The 9,326-nt window shown below is 29.4% G+C and overlaps 1 pseudogene; it reads right to left on the minus strand.

The window, feature by feature from the left end:
- Positions 1-3,416: 3,416 nt before the first annotated feature.
- On the minus strand, positions 3,417-5,919 carry LOC131646203 (transcription factor EMB1444-like; annotated as a pseudogene).
- Positions 5,920-9,326: the final 3,407 nt, after the last annotated feature.

The raw sequence follows: 9,326 nt of genomic DNA on the forward strand, positions 1-9,326 counted from the left end.
TGAATTAAGAAGTAAAAACTATAAGAAAATTATTTGTATGATTCGAGTCACAAGATCTGTGATTCGAGTCACATAATTAGAATCAGACAAACTAGTGATTTGAATCAGAGTTCTAGAAGCAACCAGGAGACTTTACATTTGAGTGTGATTTGAATCAAGCTTCTTGTGATTTGAATAGAGTGCTGTGATTCAAATCAGACATTCCTGTGATTCGGATCATGAAAAATGGAAATGCATTAATGAGCTCTCTGTGAGTCTGATTCTAATTAGAAAAACTGCGTGATTCTAGTCACACTGGCAGGATCTCTTTTTCGCAAAATTTCAAAGAACTTTTGAGATTATACAATAGTCATGACTTGAATAATTCTAAAACATAGTTCTTGATTCCAAAGCTTAATAGATTAATTTCAATACTATTGCTCAAGCTATAATCAAACACTCTAATTTATGCATACTAAAATACGAATCTAAAAATTAATCCAGAAATGCGCAATCGATGAGGAGACTTAATGACAGAAATAAAAAAACAATAACCATTGAGGTATCAGAAACATGTAACTTTAGCGAGTACAACACCACCACTAGGAGGAAATCCAAAAATTTCACCCATATATATACATGTACACAAAGAAGGGGTTAAATGCTATCACAAGGAGACAGACACCCCATATTATCGTTGAAAACACATAACTACACGACAAGTAAGAAATATAAATAGAGAAAGAACATATTAGAAAGACTAATGCAACACCAAGAAGAGAAATCCCACAAAGGCGAATGCAACAACGACATCGAATATAAAATTTGGAAGAGTGAATTCCGAGTTCTTAAGAATATTCTAAAAATAGAAAGAATGTCAAAGAAAAAAACAATAATGACATTTTTTATAAGGAAGTTTATCAATGAAGATAACTTCAAACAAAACCAATGGATTAATAGATTACAAGTGGTTCCCAACTTATATAAAAAATAAAAATAAAAAATACAAAACAGAGAATGTAAAAGAGACAATCTCAAGTTCTTGAAAATATTCTAAAACAAAAAAATACCCAAGAAAGAAACACTGATGATATATTTCATAAGGCGTTTTTTTGAAACCAAGGAAGTTTATCAATGAAGATAACTTCAATCAAAACCAAAAGCACAAGTGGTGCCCAACTCATATATAAAATCAAAGAAAATGCAAAACTCAAAGAATGTAATAGAGAAAAAAAAAAGAAAGTATATTAATTTTTTTAAAATAATGGCAAATTATTGAATAAAAAGGATAAAATGAGGAGACATATAATCTAACCCATCAAACAACTAGGAAAAACAATTCTTGGACATATCCAACCTATCACTAAATTTTTTTTGAAAAGCACAAATAGAAATTGAAAATGTGTAAAGTATAAAAATGTGAGATATTTTGAACTTAAAAAACCAAATAATATGTGTAAAGTATTTTCAAGTCACGATGACTTAATAGGAGGTATGTAAGGAGGCCAAATGATTTTTTTAAATAAGACTCAATATAACCCCTCTTAATACAATTGTAGGCATCTTAAAAAAAAAATCTTTTGTGAATCATGTCCAAATAAATTCATGAGTAGTAAAAAAACATCTTCAAAATATCTTCTATAATTTGAGGATTTAAAATGGATAAGCCATGATAAATATTTCAATTGATGTTTTACATAATTGAATTATAGTATAAATTAAATATACATTGACATATAATTTTGTATCATAAATCAATGTCTTATTACCAAAAAATAATAAGGATTATGTACATCACTAATAATACAAGCATGGACTATCCCAACCCTAACTAGTAATCATCTCTAGCTAAACACCTTATTATTTTTTCTAAGAGTTGGCTTCTCTAAGATTGATTCATTTCTTAGACTCTAGATACCCAAACATGGCATGCCAAATCATAACCAACCCGTCCTCACTCATCCATGAAGATGCCAAAAGATGAAAACTTCAAGAACAATGGCTTAACATATCCACGACCACTCCCAACCATCCGCATACCAAATAAAGATAGAAAACACACATGTTGCTAGCAAATAAATGAACCTCACACCCCAACATGACTAAGCAAAAAACACAAGATGTTGCAACCTCATACCCTATTACCCTCCGCTTGAATTAAATAAGTTGAACTTTTTTTTCTTTCTCAAAAGTTGTTATTGTTAGATTTATAAGTATTGAACCTTGGACCAACAACTCCCTTAGAGTGTGTTTGGATGAGGTAATTAAGAATTTTCAAGGAATTTAAAATTCTAAGTAATTCAAATGATTCAATTTTAAATTCTTTTGTTTGGATGAAGTATTAAAATGATTCATTGTTAATTTTTTTTGGTCAATTTCACCAGTTTTAAAACTTTTGGGCCAAATTTAAAATATGAAAATTAGGGACTAATTTGCAATTTTTGAAAATTTTAAGGACCATTTTGTAAATTTGGAAAATTATTAGGGACTTATTTGCAATTTTATGAAAAATTTTGGGATAAATTTATAATTTTAATAAAATATAAGGATCATTTTGCAAATTTAGTAAAATTAACAATAAACAATTTAACACTCAAGTTATGGAGCAATTTCAAATTCTTTACTTTTTGGTGTCATTTGAAATTCTTTAAATTTAACTTGAATAAAATACTTCACAAATTTACATCATTTTAACAATTCTCCATATTTTTTATCCAAACAATGGATTTTGGTCAAATCATTTTCAATTCCCTCAAAAAATTACTTTCCCTCATTAAAATGCTCCATCCAAACACTCTCTTAAGTCAATTAGACAATTCTATAACCTTTGAATGAGAGAAACTCTTCCATTGCTGACTCAACCAGCTGCTTATTCAAAAGAGAGATTGGTGACAATACTAGATACACTCCTGCCAATGGCTATGCATCTATATGTAACTTTTTATCTTATCATCAAATAACAATCATTCATATATAAATATATGACTTTGATAATAACTATAATTAATAATTAAAAATTTTTAATTATACATTTAGCAGTTATAATTGATTGATGTTAACTTACATTAATACAGTATATAAATTAAAGTTATTTTAAAAATATATAAAATATTTTTTTTACATGTAAAATACCTGATGAGAGAAAACAAAAAACTAAACTTTAACAGTGTCATCCTTTATCCTACAAGAAAAAAGTTTCTAAAAAATGGGTGTCCAAGTATTACAGAAAAATATTAAACCAATAAATGAAATAAAAAACAGGTAAGGTTACTCATCAGAAATATAAATAAACAACTTGTCATAAAGAACTTTAGAAGATTAAATAAACTAATAAACCAATCAATCACATTGAAAAAGTATAACAAAAATTAAACTAACATTACTGAATTTTTTCCTGAAGCAAATATATAAAAATAAGAAGAAAAGTATATAATATTAAACAATAATTAATAATTATTATTATCCTTAAACATTAGGTTGATCCAAGTGCAATATGATGTGATAGATTAACAGTGTATATGACTACGTAGCTAACATATACACACACTGTCTCAATCTAATTCACACGCATGCATGGAATTGATTCTCTTCATACACTACCAACATTAACAACAAACTCAAATTCATAAGAATACTAATTATTATTATTATCATTATTCATATTATATCATACCTTAAACTAATAATAATATGTTAGCTAGGAGGACTTAGACTTAATTATTATATATCATTGATTCATTACTTCAAAATCCATTAATATTGTTGGAACCATTATTCCCTGTTATGTTTTGATGAAAATGATGTTGATGTTGATGTTGATGTTGTTGATGATGTTGATGATGGTATCCTGACATAGAACTACTACTCTCACCAACATCAAGCTGTTCAGGTCTATACACCTCTTCTTGTTCTTCTTCATCTAACTCTTCTTTTGCAACTTTTTGCATTCCTCCCATAAATTCCAATGGTGCTAAAACATGTTGTGTTTGTGTTTGTGTTTGTAGCTGTTGTGATGTTGTTGTGGTGGAGGAACAACTGAAGGTAACTTTGAGAGTAATGCTTCAAGACTACTCATTGATGGAGTTACCTTCATTGGCATGTTGTTGTTGTTGTTCATGAAATGGTCATATATTTGATCACCATGTTGTTGATGCTGTGGTGCAAAATTATGCCATTGTTCTGATGGACCACCGTAAGGGTATGCAGATGATGAAGGGTGCGGGAGAAGTACTCCCGGTATGCTTTCGATGTAGCTGAACTTTTTTCGCAGTAGAACTACATAGCTCAAATCTTCAATCACCTTGAATTTCATACAAAAACATAAAATATGAGTTGATTTAGTATATATAGTTCTAGTATTTTCTTGCTTAAGTCCGCGCGTGTAATGTTTTAAGAAAATGTTTCCTTCTAACTCTGACTCATCTGCGACCTTATAAAATAATGACATAAACATTACGAGAAAATAATGAAATTGAGTGTAATTACATGTGTATTTATCGTGTTAGTGTCAAACATAGATCGTGTTAGTCACGTGTTTAATTTGAAGTGTCGGTGCTACATTTATCTGATGCGACTTATTCTGGTTAAAAGTGTGAGTGAGAAAACAAAGGGAGGAAAGAGAGATGAAACCTTGTGAACAGCTCCTAATTGAACAACACCTTCTCTAACAGCAATGAGGGCTATGGTCTGCAAAATAAATATATATAATTTATAATTAATTGAAATATATATATAAAAAATACTATGTGAAATCTTAGTATGAAATTCATATACATACCTTTATACCAGACAAGAACTGAGCTTCCCAAGTCCTAGGGTGCTGTAAAAAAAATCATTCTCTTTCAACAAACTTTTAATACAAAATCATTAACTAAGATTATAATAATATTAATCAAATTTATCATTTAATGTTTTATTTTACTTACTGAGTCTGCTGAATTATGCCATGCTGACAAGAAATTAATTTCTTGATCATTAGGCTCTTTGTATATCCATTTATGACTATGATCTGCAGCTACTTTTCCAATCAACCTGTTCCATAAAATCTAGATTAATTAGCCATTTAAGCAATTTTTCTTTCAACTTTTTTCAAGAATAAGCACTTAAGAAATGTTGTAAAGATACAACACAATTACATACCCTTCTCCATAGTTATAGATCTCATGTGACATCTTGAAGAAAAGCTCAGGTTGAAGACCTTGGTAAGGCTGAATTAACTCGCAGTTCCCGTAAACCGATGACGACGAGTTAGGACAATCACCACCAGAGCTGTTTATTTCAGGTGCTGCTGCTGATGCTGCAAAGTTGCAGAATCCATCTTCCCAAACCAATATCCTGTGCATGCATAATAAACATCAACACAAAAATTTCATCATTTCCAAACAAATGATGACAACAACAACAATATAAAAAATATCATTACCAATTCCTTCTGTTTCCTCTTGATCTATCATAAGCCCCTTGTCCTTCCCACCTATATTCCAAAATATTAAACAAAATAATCACATACTAGAAACTATGAGTATTTATATACTCCCTCCCTCCCTCTGAATGAAATATAAGCACAGATCAAATATTTTGTCTGCGTGCTTGTATTTCTTATTTCACAGGGAGTATAGTATCTGATAATACTTGTTACGAGTGGTCGAAAATTGTTTCTTACTTGGGAGGAGGGTAGTTTCGAGGCAAGATCCTCCAGAAAACAGCATAAACCCATTGAGAATTATCATGGATGCACAAACTTCTCAGAGTGTGTTGAAGAAGATGAGTAACAGCTAATGGAGTAAGATGATGTTCTTCCATATATAAAAATAAAAAACACTCACACAATTATAGAAACTATAGCTAGCTTTTTGATGCTATATCTCTTCTCTTAGGTATATATCTTTAATAATAGTAGGGAACTTCAACATCTATCTCCTCCTTTATATAAGCACACACCAACAAGGAAATCTCACATTTATATTTTATACCCCCCACACACATTTAGGTGGGTGGAAAAAAAAAGTTGAAATAAATGAAAAAAAATCATATACTTTTTTTTTTAAAATATTTTTTTCTATATTTATTTTATCATAGGACCCACCACCTTATAACAAGCCACATTTTTCAATATTATATAATTGAACACAACCAAACCTCACCCCAAATTCATGAATCATCTTCAATCAACAACAATATTATTCATTTATAAACTATAGTTTATTATTTGTGGCTTAAAGTTCAAACAAGAACATGTCTTTGATTTGATCACACACACTCTCTTATCTTAATTCCTAGCTATAGATTTATTATATAGTATGCTTCTGCAGAAGCAGCATCTTATACTATACTATACACAAACACAATTATTTTTAATTTTGAATTCATTTTTTCTCTCCATACCGTTCTGTTTCCTGACATCTTCTTAAGGTATCAACAAACTTCTCATGATTCCTATAAACCACACACAACCATTCATTTCAATTCCACCACATACAAAATTACACCTAATAAATTTTTATTAATTCACCATCTTATTATATATAGATATATATTATGTATCTATATCTATATACTATACATTTTTCTCCTTCTGATGTCTGGTACTAGTAGAACTAGGTAATAGTGCCACTGCCAGAATAAATAAATCCCTTAGTAAAAACGAAATATCAACATCAAATTACTGTTTCATGCACTATTGCATCACAGAAGTAATAACTCTCTTCTTACTGTAACAAGACACAAAATCCACTACTAATTACTATATATGCCAATATATATATATATATATATATATATATATATATATATATATATATATATATATATATATATATATATATATATATATATATATATATATATATATATATATATATATATATATATTTTGTGAGTGAGAGAATATATTATTGTTGATACTGTAGATGGTCAGGCTTTAGTAATTATATTTTACCCCAAAAGCTGAGAGACTTCAGATATTCCTTAACCTTTGTTGTATTACATTGCTAGGGAAGACTTTTAATTTTTTTTAATATATTTTTCTTTATAATGAAGCTAATAGTAAAGTTTGAGATGTAGTAATTATGAAGATGAAAGCAACATATTTGTAGTAAAGTAATTGTAAGATATGTGATGAAGAACAAACATGAAATGACAGTAGGTAGAATGCAAGAGGGTGTAACATTACTATATTATTTCCAAATGAAATGATGTGATGATGAAAGATTGAAAAGAAAGTTGAAGAAGAAAATGTAGCTATATTCATGAAAATTTGAACAATCTCTCATAAGTAGTTGTTATCTTCTCTCCCTTTCTTTGCACCTGCTACATTATCACCTCTGTAAGTTACATTATGACTAAAAGAAGAACTCATTGCTTTGATTTCTTGTCTGACACACCACAAAAGCTTGTTGTCAGCTCATTATGCTGTTTTCTTCATATCATCTATATCCCTTTGACCATTCATTATTTTTTTTATATATGAAGAAACTCATGATTCTCTTTTCAGGTATTGATGATTTAGATTACCTAATTACATCATCATTTATTGCTTTCATTTCTTGATAGTGACACACATTGCTATCTCCATGCTTTCCTAAACGGATTCTAACAGTGTAATGTTTTGTACCTCAACATTATTAACATTGCTTTTGTTTCTGTGTGTGTTTGTTCATGTGTTATTGTTAATGCAAGTGTAAGTGTGAGAAAGAGAATATAAATGAATATCGGCAGAATCGTCTCAAATTTTTTAAGTTCTTTTCAGATTACCTGTAGTTTAACCCTAGCAAAACAAGCAAAACAAATAGAAAATATTTTTTAGTCTTTAGTTTCTGTGTGATAGTCTGTCTTACACGTCCTGAAAGACGAAAGATAGTGTGATCATCTGTGTCATTAAGAATTATAATTTTGGGATTTGACTATTAAAAAAAAAAAATAATGTAGTGTACAATGTGTAAAGAGAGATGTGAAGGGGTACAATGGCATGGGAGAGAAAGATGTAGTAGAGAGTTGGAGACAGTGGACAGTGTACTCTGAAAAGAGTGATGTAAGCAAAAGGAAAGTGGTGTTGGGGGCTACAAAACAATTGAATGAGGTTTGGATTTTATTCAAAGGTGTTGATGCCTTCTAGTGGACATAATATATTGGTATTTTGTTCTTTTTCAGAGAAAAATAAGTAAAGATTTTGGTGATTAACAAGTTTGGTATGGGAGAAAAAGAAATCAAAGAATGGCATAATAGTCTTTTGGTCAAAGGAACAGATGTTGATATTGAAAGGATGCTCCATCCCTTTCTTCAATTAAAGGAACTGGAATCTCTGCCCTCCCATCCTTCCCAATGTCTATGTCGCCATTTCAATTTTTTTTCTTCAAATTATATAATTTTTTTATAAATATATACATTTAAGGATTTAAACCTAATGGGATAAATGTAATATAGTAAGTGTTTCGATCAGAATTAGAAATGATCGGTAAAATAATGAGATAATGTCTTGATGCGGTAGATTTGTGCTATTGATATGGTGGAAAAATATCCAATATGTAATGTTAGTAATCTAATATCTAAATCACTGAAAGAATCATGAATAGTGAAAGTAAAAATGAATTAAAATCATGTAATTTTTCTCACGTGGTATATATTATAGGGTTAAATATTTAAAAGTACTTATAAAATTAGATATTTTTATTTTTTATCTCTTATTAAAGAATTGTCCATTTACAATTAGAAATTTTAACTTTTAATTCCTCCTATTAAAACCGTCGCTAAGTAGTAAATTGTTGCTAACTCAGTCACCAAATTGTAAAAACCTAGACCAAGAGTTAAAATGTGCAACATTAAAGAAAAATTGATTGAGATATTCAAAACCTAATTAGATATGAGGTTTTTTTATTCAGCCTTTTGGCCGGTCTAGTAAGCATTAGGGCATATTTAAAAAGGAGAAGAAGCCAAAAAAAAATTAATTAATTTACAAAGTGGACGATTTCCATAAATGTAATTTTAGAAGCATATAATTTATTAATTAAGGGACAACAAAACATAGGATCTTATAATGCATACTTCTAAGCAGGCAAGAGATATTTCCAAACATCACAAAATTGTTTATTACACTATATATAAAATAGGTGTGGGAAGAAGATTGTAATTAGATTATTATTTTTGGAATGTTAGTTGGCATATTATAGGCTATGTTAATGGCTAGGGTTAGATAGATTCCTCTCATGGCCCCATATTTTTTGTGTCTTAATAGAATAAGACACATAACCCTCACGCCATAGTTATTTGGTAATCTAATTAAAGGATACCCTAATTGGTTATCCGTGATGTCTATGTATAAAATTCAGTGTTTCTTGAAGTGATGGAATTTC

The sequence above is a fragment of the Vicia villosa genome, linkage group LG2 (assembly GCF_029867415.1).
Source record: "Vicia villosa cultivar HV-30 ecotype Madison, WI linkage group LG2, Vvil1.0, whole genome shotgun sequence".
Classification (NCBI taxonomy): domain Eukaryota; kingdom Viridiplantae; phylum Streptophyta; class Magnoliopsida; order Fabales; family Fabaceae; genus Vicia; species Vicia villosa.